Here is a 15691-nt window from a genome sequence, read left to right as displayed (position 1 = left end):
GATGAAAATATTAATTGGTTTGAATGATCAGCAATCAAAAATTCCCCGAATATCAATGAAGTCATCTGTACCTTCATCTAGTCTTTATGTCATGAATCTGGAAAGAGGAAGAGATCGATGGATATGATGGGAATAGTTACAAAGTCTCAAAGAGAAGAAATAGTAAGTATCGCAGAAGTTAAGTTAGTAATCAGAGTATGGAAAGCATGGGCATTGAGTATTAAAATTGTAGTCCAGAGTTTGAGAGATAAGAACACCCATGGATACTGATTGATCCAATGATTCACAAATCACGTGTCAATGAATAATATTGAAGGTGACATTTTGATTACCTCTATATAGAAGACATCGAACATGGTGAAAGAAGAACTTAGTGCTCGAAAAAAAAATATAGGAGCTTGGTATTTTGAGAGAAGGCACATGCAGGCATGAAGACACACTTAAAATAGTTGATAAGATGGTCAAAGGTGGGTTACGAGTAGAGCACGTGGCATCCACACACACACGTGATTAATAATCATCAAGCACTTATAACTTCAAATAGAAAATTTCCTAAAGTATTGATGAAGTAAAGATTAGCTGAAAATTGTTTGAGTAGGAAGCTAATATGGTATATGGTTTGTCGATGATATACTTAAACAAATGAGAGTGACTCCTTAAATAGAGCATGAGATGAGTAACTATGGCCGGGACGGTCTCAAGGAATGGAAATCTCATAGCGGCGCCTAATGTCCCATCAGAATGGTAACATGGACTATCATCTCTACAATCACAACTAAATTTAACCTCAATAAAAAGGATCCCCTTGTGCAAACATGAAAAGGATTTGCTGATAGTAACACAAGTAATATGTGAAATCTATAAGCCATTTTCCTATTCCTCATGCCTGGGAACTTGGATATAGAGCTGTCTTGGGTTTTCGATAATTGCCACATGATGGAGTAGAAGTCAATATAATGGCCACACAACCATGAGGCATGATCTTGTAAAACCCGTGGCGTGGACAGTATGGAAGGAAGAAGCAGCAAATTCACAAAGGAAGGCTCATGTCAGATAGTAATGCTTCATTAAGGGCCGAAACTGCTTGAAGTTAAACACAGATCCAAGATCTTGACATAGCATGGGAAATGAAGAAATAACAATATTTACAAGAAATAAGATGCATAGGAAGTGATATCTCAGTCATTATGAATTGGGTTTGTAGTGTTTGTCGGCAAATGATGTTGATAAGGGATGTCAATCTAATTCTTTATAACGCCATAAAAGAAATAAAAGGATGATGTACTCTTTGGAAAACTAGATGCCACCTATGTAAAAATGCGCAATTTTTTTTAGACTCATTACGTGTCCCTAATGTTATTTCAATGAAGATAATATTAAATAAACTTTTGGTCACACAAAGTGATAAGAGAGAATATCTTCCAAAAATTATAAAGAATCAGTTACTATAACTAAAACGTCACTGAGATGCAAGAAGTGAGGGAGAAATACTATTTAAAGAAATATTTTTCACTGCCATAGGGTTCCATTTTTTTTGGCCAAGGGAAGACTGCCTTTTTTCTGTAGACTTTGGGCTTCTGAGAGGGGGAGTTTTTCGGTTCCTTTCTATTATGTTGTAATGTAGGGGAAGGGAATCTTTTTTTCCATATCAATTACTACACATAAATAGCAGAATATAGATTATTTTGTTGTGTTTAGAGGGGATAAACAAGAATATATCAAAACTTTGAGTTTAAATGCATGTTTTTTGATCAATATTCTACTTGGATTTTTATTGACTTTCTCTAAGCGTGTATCTATTGTATTTGATTGTCATCGTGATTATCCTCTGGACTTGGTGCTATGATTTTTTGTGTATTTGGAATGAATAGTTTGTATTTTCTTTACACTATTTTCATAATGCAATGCTTGAATAAATGGACTTTGTGTCATTTATTTTCTATTTCCTTTATGGATAGATGTTTGTAAACCTTTCTTACTTTTAAGTTAAAAACACTATCAATCATAGTGTAGTTGATTTATTCTAAATCTTACATGGGGAGTTGTACTCAGATAAATTTAGAGGGTGCTTAAGATTTTTAATAGTTAAGTGACTCAACCGTTAGAGCATATTCAGTCTTCCTATCTGAGCTTTTGGGGTTAATTGTATGTATTTCATTGGAGGAAAATTTGTTCACTAATAGATTTTTGGTGACTTTGGTAGCAAATCTGAAAATGAAGATTTCTTGCCTAATAATTGTTTCTTAGTTTTATGATTATCTTTGTGTGCAAAATATTGGTGACTCTATTGTAAAGAACATGTCGACTATACAAGTCATGAGGAGGCTAAGGCCAAACCCTTCTCTCATGAAACTTTATCCAATGGAGGATAAAATGTTATGCAAATTTGTGGATAGCTATAAAAAAAGGCATCTCTCAATTTGTCAGGAAAAACATAAGCATTGAAGATGACTCCATATCTTGGCTGTTGTGGAAAATCCTCTGTGAGATTTCACAAGTTGAAAGGCTTGCAAGAGCTTGAGGAGAAAGTGTTTCAATTGAAGAAACACTTGGAGGTGGATGATGATGAAGCCCCAGTTATATCTTCAAATTTCATCTCATGCATTTTTTTAGTTTTGGGTGAGAAGGAAATCCAAATAGCCATAGCTCATCTGCAAGAAAACCAGACATGAGAGAACAAGAACACTCAAGCTAAGAGTGAGAATCCTGGTAGTAGTGAGAATAAAGAGAAGGAAAGCAATCGTGAAACTAACTTCCACCCGATGGATAAGCTATTGGAAATGTTTACTACTGCCCTTCTTAATGAAGAAGAAAAAGGGTCTTGTAATCAAGAGAATCCCTCTAAATATGGTCTAGTTATTGATCTAGATCTAGCTAAAAGTAAAGAACTGAAATCTTTCCCACCATACATAGAAGATAAGAAAAATGAAGATTCTCTTGCTGTTTTTGAGTACATGGAATCACCGATTGAATATGAAAATGATAAGTTTCAGCATAAGACTTTCATTCAAAATGGTAAGAATGCTAAAATAGAGATAGATCTGCTCACCTGTGAGCTAGACAGTTTTCAAGAAGATGATCATCTTGCACTTCCACTAGAGGAAATCTAGTTTCAACAAAATACAACAATAGCAAGAGAGATTGAAGAAAATTCTAAAAATTTGGGAGATAAAGTCATCTGGAGTAAGCCCAACCCACTATTCTTGCCAATGGGGACTTGTGAAAATACTGCTATCAGAGAGAATCCTTTATTTTAGCCTTAAGATCCACCATCAAGTGATGAAAATATGTTCACTTCTTCCATAATAGAAAATGTTGAAACTTTGATGGGAAGATGAAAGGTAGAGTTAGTTCCCCACTAGTTGGCCACTCAATTAAGACATTGGGCAATACTCTCAAGTACAAGGAAGAAGAAGACATCATATGCATATTTTTATCATCTCTTGGGCAAGGGGATACATCTTTGGATAGTCAAGGTATGAATACAAAGAAAATGGATTGTAAGAGGTTGTTTGGTGATGCATTTCATTCTTTTGGCTATGACTCTATTAAAAATAATGTTGTGAAATCTAACGATGCATTGGGAGGAATGGAAGATCAAATGTTTTACATATTGGATGAAGCCCCGGTTCTTGATAGAGATGGGGAAAATTTTTATGATAAATTTGACCCTATGATGGATGAATTCTCTTTGTTTGATAATGTGAAACATAGTTGTCATGATTATGAGAATCAATAGGTTAGTGTAGACTGTAGTCAGGAGGTTCATGAAAAAATCCCTAAATATTGTTCTCCTCACTTCAAGAACTTTTTTTGATTTGAAAGAAGATATGGAAAAACCATTTGAAGATGAAGAGTGCTATGATGACTTTGGTTGTTCGAGATAGAGTGTTGGGTTGCCAAAATTCTATATGTTGTGAGTTTGAGCTTCAGCATTGAAGAGATCACCATTAGACAGTGGTCCATAGTAGCTCCATTAAAGCATAGCTTGTTGCTACAAAAGAGCTTTTACTTCTCCTAGCCAATAAATGGATTCACATGAGTTCTTCTTCTTTCTTATTTTGTGTTACATTTTGTTTACTACCTTTGTATATATTGCAAATATGCTTTGGTGTGTCTAGTGTTAGTTTCAATAATATTAAAGCTTCGTGCTTGCTAGTAGTTTAGGAATTTTGGGTTGGTTGGGTTTTCCCTGCTCCCCTCCACCATCTTTGCAAGCAACTCACAATTTTTTTCTTGGTCTTGGTGATTGGGTGAACCCACAATAATGGGTCCCACTTTAGTGGGATGAACAAAAAATGGAAAAAAATTGTAAAACATGAAATCGGGTTTATCATATGTTTGCAACAAACATACTTAATATGTTCACTGCCAACATATATTAAAACCATGTTTGCAGTGAACATATTAATATATAATTACCTATGTTCACTGTGAACATACGTAATTAATATGTTCATAGTGAACATATGAAACGTCAATTTTTGGCATTTAAAAATGTCATTTTTAACCTTTCTTATCATTTTTTATGGTGTTAACTGCTCACTCAAGGGTTGGAGCAAATGTGTACTCTCTGTCAGCATCATTTTGTCATTTTTCTTCAAATTCTCATCTTCAGGTATGTCTATATATTATTATTATTATTATTATTTTATGTTTTTAATGTTTTAAAAGCATTTTTTAATGTTTTCAAAGCATATTTTAATGTTTTTAATGTTTTTAATGTTTTCAAAGAATATTTTAATGTTAAATTAATATTTTTATTGTTTATTTATATTAAACATAATTATATTAATTTAGAAAACATTAGAGAAATATTATATAAAAAATAATAGAAAACAAATTTAAAATACATTAGAAAAAACACTATAAAAAATATTAATTTAGAAAAAAATTAGAAAACATTAGAAAAAATATTAGAAAAACAATAGAAAATTTATCATAATATAAAATTTAGAAAAATACATTAGAAATTTTATAATAATATAAATTTTAGAATTTTTTAATAGAAAAATAGTTGAAAAAACATTAGAAAAACACTAGAAAATTTATAATAATATAAAATTTAGAAAGCAAATTTAGAAAAAACATTAGAAAAACATTAGAAAATTTATAATAATATAAATTTTAGAAAACAAATTTAGAAAAATATTAGAAAAACATTAGAAAAAATATTAGAAAAACATTAAAAAAATATAGAAAATTTATAATAATATAATGTATTAGAAAACAAATTAAAAAAAACATTAGAAAAAAATTCGAAAAACATTAGAAAATATATTTAAAAAATAATAATTTAGAATTTTACATTAGAAAACTATGAGAAAATAAATTAGGATTTAAACATTAGAAAATATTAGAAAAAACATTAGAAAATATTTTTTTAAAAATTAGACTTGAAAATTAGAAAACGTTAGGAAAATATTTAAAAATATTAAAAAAATAAAAGTGTAGAAATTTTTTTTAGTAAAATATTGTGAATATTCATATAAATTTATTAATGTTAATGTACATGTTCTTGATTTTTTAATACATCTTAATCTTTTATGTTTACGTATATGTTTTATTTATGTTTCTGTATATGTTATTCATCTTAATGCCTTATTCATTTTTATGTGTATGTTATTCATCTTTATGCACCTTAATCTAAACTGTGTAATTAACTATATTTAATGGCATACATCTTAAGGGGAGATCCTAAATTATACATAAGAATGGAGATTAAAATATACACATTTTATTTCATAGATATATGTATATATGTTAATGTTAAATGTAGACATGTATGTTTTCAATATTCATGTTTATGTATATGTCAAATTCATCTCAATGTCTTAATTTTAGAAGTGTAATTAAATGAGATGTCTTAAGGGTCCAGATCCTAAATTATACATCTAAGAATGTAGATTAAAATGTATTTTTTATTTTGAACATAGATGTATGTATATTTGTTCATGGTTAAAAGTAGGTCCATGTACATGTTTTCAATAAATTCACATTTTTATATGTACATATGTTAACTATTGATCTTAATTTGTCTTATAACTAAGTGTAATTAACTATATTTGATGACATGTCTTAAGGGGAGATCCTATATTATATATAAGAATGTAGATTGATGTATATTTTGTTTCATAAATGTACATGTAAATATGTTCATGTTAAATATAGACACATGTATGTTTTCAATATTCATGTTTATGTATATGTTATTATTTTTAATGCCTTAATCTAAGTATATAATTAACTATATAATTCAATGACATGTCTTAAGGGGATATCATAAATTATACATATATAAGAATGTAGATTAATTTGCATAGGTAAGAATATAACATACATACATACATAAGAACATATAATGTAGAATGTGTATGACCTAAAGAATACATGTTACTACAATTAATTAATAAAAGTTAATTATAGGAGCATAACTTGATTATATATAGACATAAAGAGTGTACATCATATAAGAACATGTAAAGATTATATATAACTTATATTTTAACTCTTAAACCTTAATGCTAAACAATAGTCCTAAATACTATACCTGGTCATAATCCTAACTGGAAAACCCTAATCATAAATTATAATCCCTAATCTTAGATGCTCAACCATAACTCCTAAATCTCAATTTGAATTGTCGACCTAAATGATAAACCCCAACATTAAATTGTAAATCATAATACTTGATCCTAACTTTAGTTATAAATATTAAAACTACATGTTAAAACCATAATCCAAAATTTTATCCCTAATACAAATCCTAACCCTCTAACCATACTTCTAACAATGATGTAAACCCATAACCTAGAACCCTAATCATAATCATAAATCATAAATTTTAAATCATGACCCTAAATACTAAACCCTAATCTTTGTACACTAAGATCCTAAAATGTTAAATTTAAATTCTAAACTCTAATTCTAAAAGCTATAAACTAATTTTAAGTACTAAACCATAATTCTAACCCTAATCATAAATGGTAAACCCTTATGGTAGATGATAAGGCCCAACCCTTATCCTAAATTAAAAGCCCTAATCATAATCCTATCCATAAATTTTAACCCTAATACAAACCATAATGCTAAAAATAATACTAATACCAATGTCAACCCATATCATCACCCTATATATAATACTAATAGAAATGTAAACCCATACCCTAACCCTAATCATAACTATAACCCTAAACCCTAAATGCTGAAGCCTAATACTAACCCTAATTGATAGACTATAATTTGTACTCCTAACCTTCGACCATGATCCTAACCCTAGTCATAGTCTCAATCCTAAATCATAGCCCTAACCATAACCAAAACCTTAACTAAAATAATTATCCAAACCCTAACCCTAACCATTATCAAAACCCTAACCCTAACCATTATCTAAATCCTTACCCTAACCTTGATCTTGAAATTTAATTTCCAAACCCTTATTATAAATGATAATTTACCCTAAATCATAATCTTGAAGCAAATCATAAACTTCAAATGCTAAACCCTTATCCTAAATTCTTAAGCATGGACCTTAATATTAACCACTGAATAATGCTAAATTATACTCGTATAAACCCTAACAATGTCATAAGGTCTTAAATCTTACCCTAAAATTGAGCCTATTTATAACCCTTACACTAAAACCCTATTTCAAATCCTAATTGAGGCCTAACTTACATAAAATTAAAACAAGTTGACCCTTATACTAAATTATAATATTGCATTTGAGATACATGCATACACAAACACGTGCGTACATGAAATATGACCATTGTTTTAAATGATATGTAACCCAACTTGAAATCTAAACTTCAACATTATCCTTTAAAAGTAATATAAATAATTTAATACCCTAATTAAACTCTAATAATATCCCCCAAAGTATAATAAAATCCTAACAATAAATTAACTCTAACCATAACCAAACTCTCAACTTTAAAGTTATCTTCAACCCTAATCATAAATCAAAGAGTTTCCCTCTAATTTGCAGCTTATCCTAAGTGCTAACCTTAACTCTAACCTTAATTTTCCTTAAATCATAACATTAATTAAACTAATATATCCCTATTTTAACCCTAACTATAATATAATCTAAACTATAACCATACCCTAACATTCATGATAACCATAGCCTAATTTGAATCCTAACAAAAGCTCAATTTGAATCATAAGGACCAAAATCATAAAAGCCCAGAGGTTGTTTGAACCTTAGTAGAAACATTAATAAAGAAATTATTTAGCCATTATATTAGACCTTGGACAACATATCTCATGATAAAAGATCAATTGAGATTCTTGGAAATGATTTAAAAACTAGTTTGGATAAAAGCTTGAAAATAAGGGATTAAAAAAGGTGTCAACAGTTGACTTTTTTTTCCTTGAGATAACCTAAACTTGAACATCTATATGAAAATTTGGAGATACATGGTTAAAAAATTAGTATGATAAACTTAGAAGACATTCTCATGAGATTGACTCAATGAAACATGGGTCAATGAGATTGACTCATAAATTATATGACTAATTCCTTATAGAAATAACACAATGTCATTATATATTAATGTATTTTAATAGAAAACTTGAATTGGTCTCATATAAATTTCAATGTTTTGAATTGCACTTATTAGAAAATTATAAAAAAATATTACTTAAATATCTAATAAGGTGAACCCTTTATATTTCTTATAGAATTATTAATCAAAAGTTAGAAAATAGGAAAACTATTATATATATTTTAGAATTTAACTACTCCAAATATTTGATCTAGGGGATAAAATAAGATCTAATTTATCCTTAAATCATGTTAGATTATTTTATATATAATTTAATTGATGGTTTATGGACCAGTGTGTTCAAATTTATAATTTATTACACATTTTGAAGGATTCACATGTGACTAACCTTTGTGACACCACATGTGATGTCTCAACAAAATTAATTTACATAAATTATCACATGTATGTATGTATATGCATTCAATCATATATTTAAATTTTATCATATCATATATTTACATGTTACAAATTATCTAGACATGTGTGATGTATGTTTAATTACATGTATAATTTTTAATTAAAAATAAAAAATTGTGTGCATAGTAGATAGTTTAGATCTTGATATGTTTCTACAAATATGGCTTCACACAATCAGCTTGATGTGGCTCCTAGTGTGGCACCTGATGTAGTTCCTACTGCGGCACTTGCTATGGCACCAGTTGATGCAGTTCATGTTGCAGCACCTGATGCAGTTCTTGTTTCAACTCCTCATACAACTTGTCATGTTGCTCATGGTGGGGCTCATGGTGTACCTTTAGGTAGGGCTCATCATGCAACTCATGTTCTAGCTCTTGGTGTGACTCCTGGTGCAGCTCCAAGTGGTGTAGGTACTATCATGGCTCCTAGTGTGGCTCCTATTCGAGGTCAAGCTGCACCTACAACTCTTGTTAGAGGTCCTAGTGCACCACCTCTACTCATTGATATCGACGCTTTATTTTCATTTTTAGAGTAGGAGATTGCTAGACTATAATAGCCTATATTGTCCTTTGATGATGGTCATTATAGAGATATATGTGCTACGATATGTAGGAGTTTACAAGATTTGATAGCTAGATTTAGAGCTCACCATTCATTTACTCTTGATATATTAGATTCGATTTCTAGGGAGCTTAGGGCTGATATTTTAGGAGATACATCTTTTTTATGGCATCAAGATTGTGGCCCCCAAAGACATCATCAAAAGAGAGCTCTTTCCAAGATATGAGGGAGCATAGGCTAAGGTGAGAGGCTACTAAGTCACATGATGTAGAGATCCTATTATTGCTAGCATGATCTATCCTCAATTTGTAGCTGCACATGGTCATTATCCTAATAATGACTAGATACCTCTTTACCTTGCACAATAGTTGTATGCTAAGTTCTGCGTGGGGCTCAATGTCAACAACTTGGATATTCCTAATTATTGTAGACAGGGGTGTGGTTGGATCATAGATCATGACCAGTATCATAGTGCACATCATTTTCCAACTACAGATGTCAGACAATTTGTTGGATAGAGACTGCCTCCTATGACTCTAGCACATGTGCCTATTGCAAATAGAGTTGTCATTGCTTCCCAGAGGGGAGCAATTGACATTATTGGACACATTACATATGTGGCTACGAGCATCACATCTAATTCTATTGGTCATTATATTCATAGTCGACATCCTCATCCACCTACTCAACCATCTTCAGAGGCATCTAGTAGCAGTTCAAGCACCTCCTCTGATGATGCATATAGAGCTGCTAGGCTACCACTACTAGGTGATGTTTGTGGTCTTTTAGGACATCAGACATATATGGATTTGGCACCATATTTTTTGGAGGATATGTTGCACATTATTAGTTATATTTTCGATACACAAATGATTCTAATTCACTCAATGATGGATTTTCTAAGACAATATCAAAGCCCCAACATATTTCCACAAACATAGGCTGCCACACCAGTGACAGGTGATACACCTATGTGTAGCTCATAGCATTCAACACCAGGCTCATGAAACTCTATAGATGACTTGGGTATATGAGTTGGAGATGTGTAGATCACAACTAAGGGTCTTGATGATTTTAGTGAGCAGTTGGGAGGTCTATTTGAGATTGATACTAGTTTGATTCTAGGTATTTCATTGTACATGGACCTATTGTTCTGATTTGGTAGCACTAATTATACAACATTGCCCAACCACTTACATAGTCCACTTCACTCAGATTTACTAGGAGTTGGACATGGTGTTGAGGGTGATTTATTAGGTGTCAAAGTTTTAGGCTCAGGTGCATCAGTAGATGATATGATGAAGTCTGTCGATCATCCTTCACCTCCGGAGATCTAGGTAAATATATAATTTAATTTTAATTTTAAATATATATGAAATTAAAAACATGAATTTATTAAAAAATTTAGTTCAGATATATATAGTTATTTAATTTAATCTTTAACTATAATAAATCATGCAGGCATAGGTCGCTAAGCACATGGTTACATGTTGTGTTGGTTTAGGGCATCATGTACATGAGAGAAATGATTCTATTGAGGCATCTGGTAGTGTTCAAGTACTTGAGTTTTAAATATTTTGTTTAAAGTTATTTAGATGTTTCAAACTAGATATATATCTATATATATGCAAGTTCATATTTAATTTGAATGTACATGTGCATGTATATATATGTTTAGATAGAATTCTAGTGTACGTATCAGTGAGAGGATGTACATGAGACTTGATCAGAGGCTCATTATGTTCGTATGCATCTTGAGGGGTCCCTCTAGTAGTAGATCTTTATATATATTTTTGATGCATTTATATATTGGAGACAGTTTACATACACATATGTGTGTTTTAGTACCTTGATGACATACATGTATACATATGTTTCACTATTTATTTGATTATTGAGTACTTCAGTAGTTAGATGGTAACACATATATATGAATTTTTATATTTTTCTACATACATGTATTTATTTGAGATTTATAGTTTGCATATGTATGCATTTCAGTTGTAGAGATATATTAGATCTGTAGATGTTTATTCTTTTGATATGTATATGTGTAAATGTGTTTTTTATTTTTTTGTATTATAGCTATAGAACATGATCTTGAGATGTGTACATGTATATATACATGTGTGTTATTTCATTTATAGTACTTGTAGTCGAACATTCTTCATCAATAAGATTTAGCTTTTAAACTTTAGATTTTATTGTCATAATTATAAAATAATCAAATTAACTTCTCTAAATATAGGTACTTTAGTAGTTAAATATTCAAAGAAGTTCCAAATTGATCTATCAACCTAATTTAGAATTTTGAAAAAGAATAATAATTTAAATAGGGTGATTGAATTGAATTAATATAGGTGCTTAAAACTACTAAATTAACCCAAATGATTTATATTGTAAATTTAAAACATTATATTTAATTGTAATCATCATATGAAACAAACAATTAGAAGGACTAAAGATACATAAATTTGGTAAATCAATTAGTATCTAAATAAAGATGCAATTTTTTTAGATCAATTAGTAGGAAGTTAGAAAGATAAATATTTCTTAAATTATCAATTACAAACCTGCTAAAGATAAATATTAGTTTTATGTGGATAAAATATGTTAATTAGGTAAGCCAATACATTATTTTAGAAAACTTTCACAAAATATAATATTTAAAAACATATTAATTTAAACTAATTTAAACTTTAAGAGTATGACTGTAGACGTAATAAATTAACAATAAAATATATAATTTTTTAATAAACTAACATTTGATAACTATGAACTCATAATCTGTTGATCCTTAGATGGTTTTGACATTTGAGTGTCAACACACTTAACCACTTTCTACATTGAAGCTGAGTACACTATGTATGCCGAGCCACAGTGTATGCCAAGTTAGAATTCCAATAGGTGCTGAGTGACTTTAGGTGCCAAGCAGTATATAAGTGCCAAGTGATATATAGGTTTCAAGTCATAGTTAATGCTAAGCAATCCAAAACTATATATGTGCCGAGAAATTCAAGATCTTACGTGTGTCAAGCAAGACAGAATGGAATAGGTGTTGAGCAAGCCAAAATGGTATATGTGTCAAGCACCAATAGTCTAGTATGTGTCGAGTAATACAAAATCAACATATGAGTTTGTGCCCTCACAAACTTAAATGTAAACCATTTTTGGAGCCGACATAGAAGTTTTTTGAAGGAGTAAAAGGACATGGATGAATCTTTTACATTCCCTATATGATCTGCATGTAGCCAATTAGAAAAATGGAGAAGGCATGCAACCAATGTTAAAAATGCAAGGAATGAGTGGGAACTTAAGATTCAATATGGATCATAGATCCATACCTAACCCTAAGTCTTCACAATCTTTAAAAGGAGGTTGAAAACCCCATTGCATGTGTGGATGAGAAAAATGTATGGGGAGATTATAGCAAAATTTAGTGTGAAGTGAGTAAGACTTAGAGGAACAAAGCAACAATTATACATCTAGGAATTAAAGATTGCATACTATTAGGTTCATTGTTCTAATGCTTTCTTGCCATTGTATTAGAAGTTGGAAGTCCTATATTGATAGGTTAGCTTAATAGCTAGGTAGGAGAACCTTTGGAGAAGGTGATTGAAAATCCTATTGTATTAAGTGGGTTTAACAGCCTGTTGTAAATCCTTTAATAGGGTGGCAATTCATATAAAGTGTTTGTAAATCCTCTAATCAGGTTACTATTGACACAGTGTGAAGCCTTTAACATGGCAAGCCTTTCAAAGGGTAGACCATCAAAAGTGGTCAAACATTTATTGCTGTAGTAATTTTTGTGGGTATCATCCCCACCCCAGTTTAACCTTCTTATTCCTGAAGGGTTTTTGGGTTACCAAATCTAGTGTTATGTGTTATTGTATGTGTTTACTTTATGTTCATTTAGTTATTTGATTTAAAGGATTAGAAAAATTTAAAAGTGTGATACTTATGATTCACCTCCCCCCTCTCAGAAGTACTCTTCCCATTTTCAACATTCCAACAATTGGTATCAGAGTTTAGGTTCTCACAAGGAGAAGCCTAACAACTTAGAGAAAAAGTCTAAAGATGGAAGTCTTGAAACGTGGGAGATCATAGATAATCAGGTGATTGATGTGCACCTTGCTCTATAGAAATTTGAAGAAGCCAGAGAAGAATTGAGAAAGTCCTTAAAAAGAAGGAAGGATACAGCCATAGCTGAAAATGACATACACTAGAAGAAGATTGATAACGCACAAGTGTTTTCTAATGGATATTCCAAGGAATTTGATGTAGAAATAGTAGAACTTATGGAGAAAAACAAAGCACAACTGAAGAAATCAAATTACTCAAGCTTGAACAAAAATCACAAGCCATAATTCTTTGTGAAATGATTGAACAAAAGAAGAGAGCCATTGAAGACAAGACCATGATAGAAGATCACAAGAGAAATCTTACCAATAGACTAGAGGAGAAGATGATTGAGTTTGAAAGGATCTCAAACATGTAGCTAGACACCTTAAGTCAGATGATGAATACTCATCATGAGCTAAACATGAAGGATATTGAGATTTCCACTCTAAAGATGTAGAATGAACAATTCCAAAATGAATTGAAGAGAGAAAAAGAGATAGCAGAAAGCTTCAATAAACCCAATGAGGTTATCAAGTACTTTGAACAATTGCTAAAATCACCAAGGGCTAGTAATGATACTTTAGGACTTGCTTACACCAACATTGAACAAGGAGAATCATCCAAGACTTCAAAAGAAAGGAGTAACAAAGGTAAGAAAACTAAACTTTCTTGTCATTTCTATGGTAAAAAGGGACATACCTTTAATGTGTGTAGGAGCAATAATAGTCATCAGCATGATAAGCCTACAAATCCAAGCTTTTGTCCTTGTGCAAATAGCAAGGACATCAAGGACATGAATGTACAAGAGAAGAGAAAAGAAGCAATCAAGCAGCAACCTAACAGTCATTCGCATGAATTTAAATAGTAATTCAGCATGAACTCATCAATTTAAAGGTATTTATTAGGTGTCGAGTTTCGTAGAGTTAAAGTTTTTAATACGTTTAAAACCGTAGTTTGGTAAAATGGCCTCTAGTTCAAGAAACCCCAAAGCAAAGGAAGGTCATGAGATTCAATTAGTTAGCAATGAATTAAAGCAACCCAAATTTAGGCCAATCCCTAAAGTTGCCTACATAAATGACCTATTTGGTGCATTATCCATCATTCCACCTAAAGTAGTCATGGTGCAAGATGTGAGAAAATGTAACAACTACCAAATTGGCGACATGGGTAATTTTGAAATATTCCAAGCTTATGTAAAACTATGTGAGAACAAGATTCTGAAAAAGGAATCTGAGATAGTTGAGAAAAAGTGTTTGACCAATGCCCTAATCTATCCTATAGAATTGAAAACTGAATGGATATGGATTATTTTGAGTAGAATTCATGATGGCTATCTATGGCTAGAGATAGGACCTATTAGGATTACATAGAGGATAGTTCATAGTGGTACGAGATTCCCAACCCTAGATTGGCCAAAGACCTTGAGAAGTGATAGAAAGGAGGTCATTGAGAAAAATAGAGGAGCCAAATGGAACAATAGGGGAATGACCATTGATACTATAACTGATCCTCTTCTAGATTTTTCTGTGAGAATAATATCTCACAAAGTCTATCAATCTAGTAGACTAAACAATGTGCCATGTTTATTAGTTGATGTAGCCTACAAATTGGTGAAGAAAGATCACACATATGATCTGTTAGACCTCATGTTATAGAAAACTAATGAAAAACTAGGAGCAATAAGGAGATCAAAAGGTGCTCAATGCCAATTTGGTTTAGTTCTTATGTGTATATTCTTTTATGTTATGGAAGAATTTCCTTCCATAGGAAAGGTGAATTAGAATCCCAAAAAAATTGCAATTACACAAATCAATGAATTCATTGATCGAATGGGTCAAAATTTTGAGGCATAAATGATAAGTTATTTTGAAGACTTTAAGAAATTCATGAAGCAAAGAATGAGAATACAAGTTTCATTGGTAGATAAATGTGTCAATGACATATGCTACTTAGTTGACATTGACTACACCTACATCCAGGCAGCAATACTAAGAGTAAGATGGCTAAGGCTATTAGAATATGAGCTTGATGTAGCT

Source organism: Cupressus sempervirens, chromosome 7 (genome assembly GCF_028749045.1).
Source record: "Cupressus sempervirens isolate cs-2001-9-10 chromosome 7, ASM2874904v1, whole genome shotgun sequence".
Classification (NCBI taxonomy): domain Eukaryota; kingdom Viridiplantae; phylum Streptophyta; class Pinopsida; order Cupressales; family Cupressaceae; genus Cupressus; species Cupressus sempervirens.
This window is presented reverse-complemented; position numbering follows the sequence as displayed.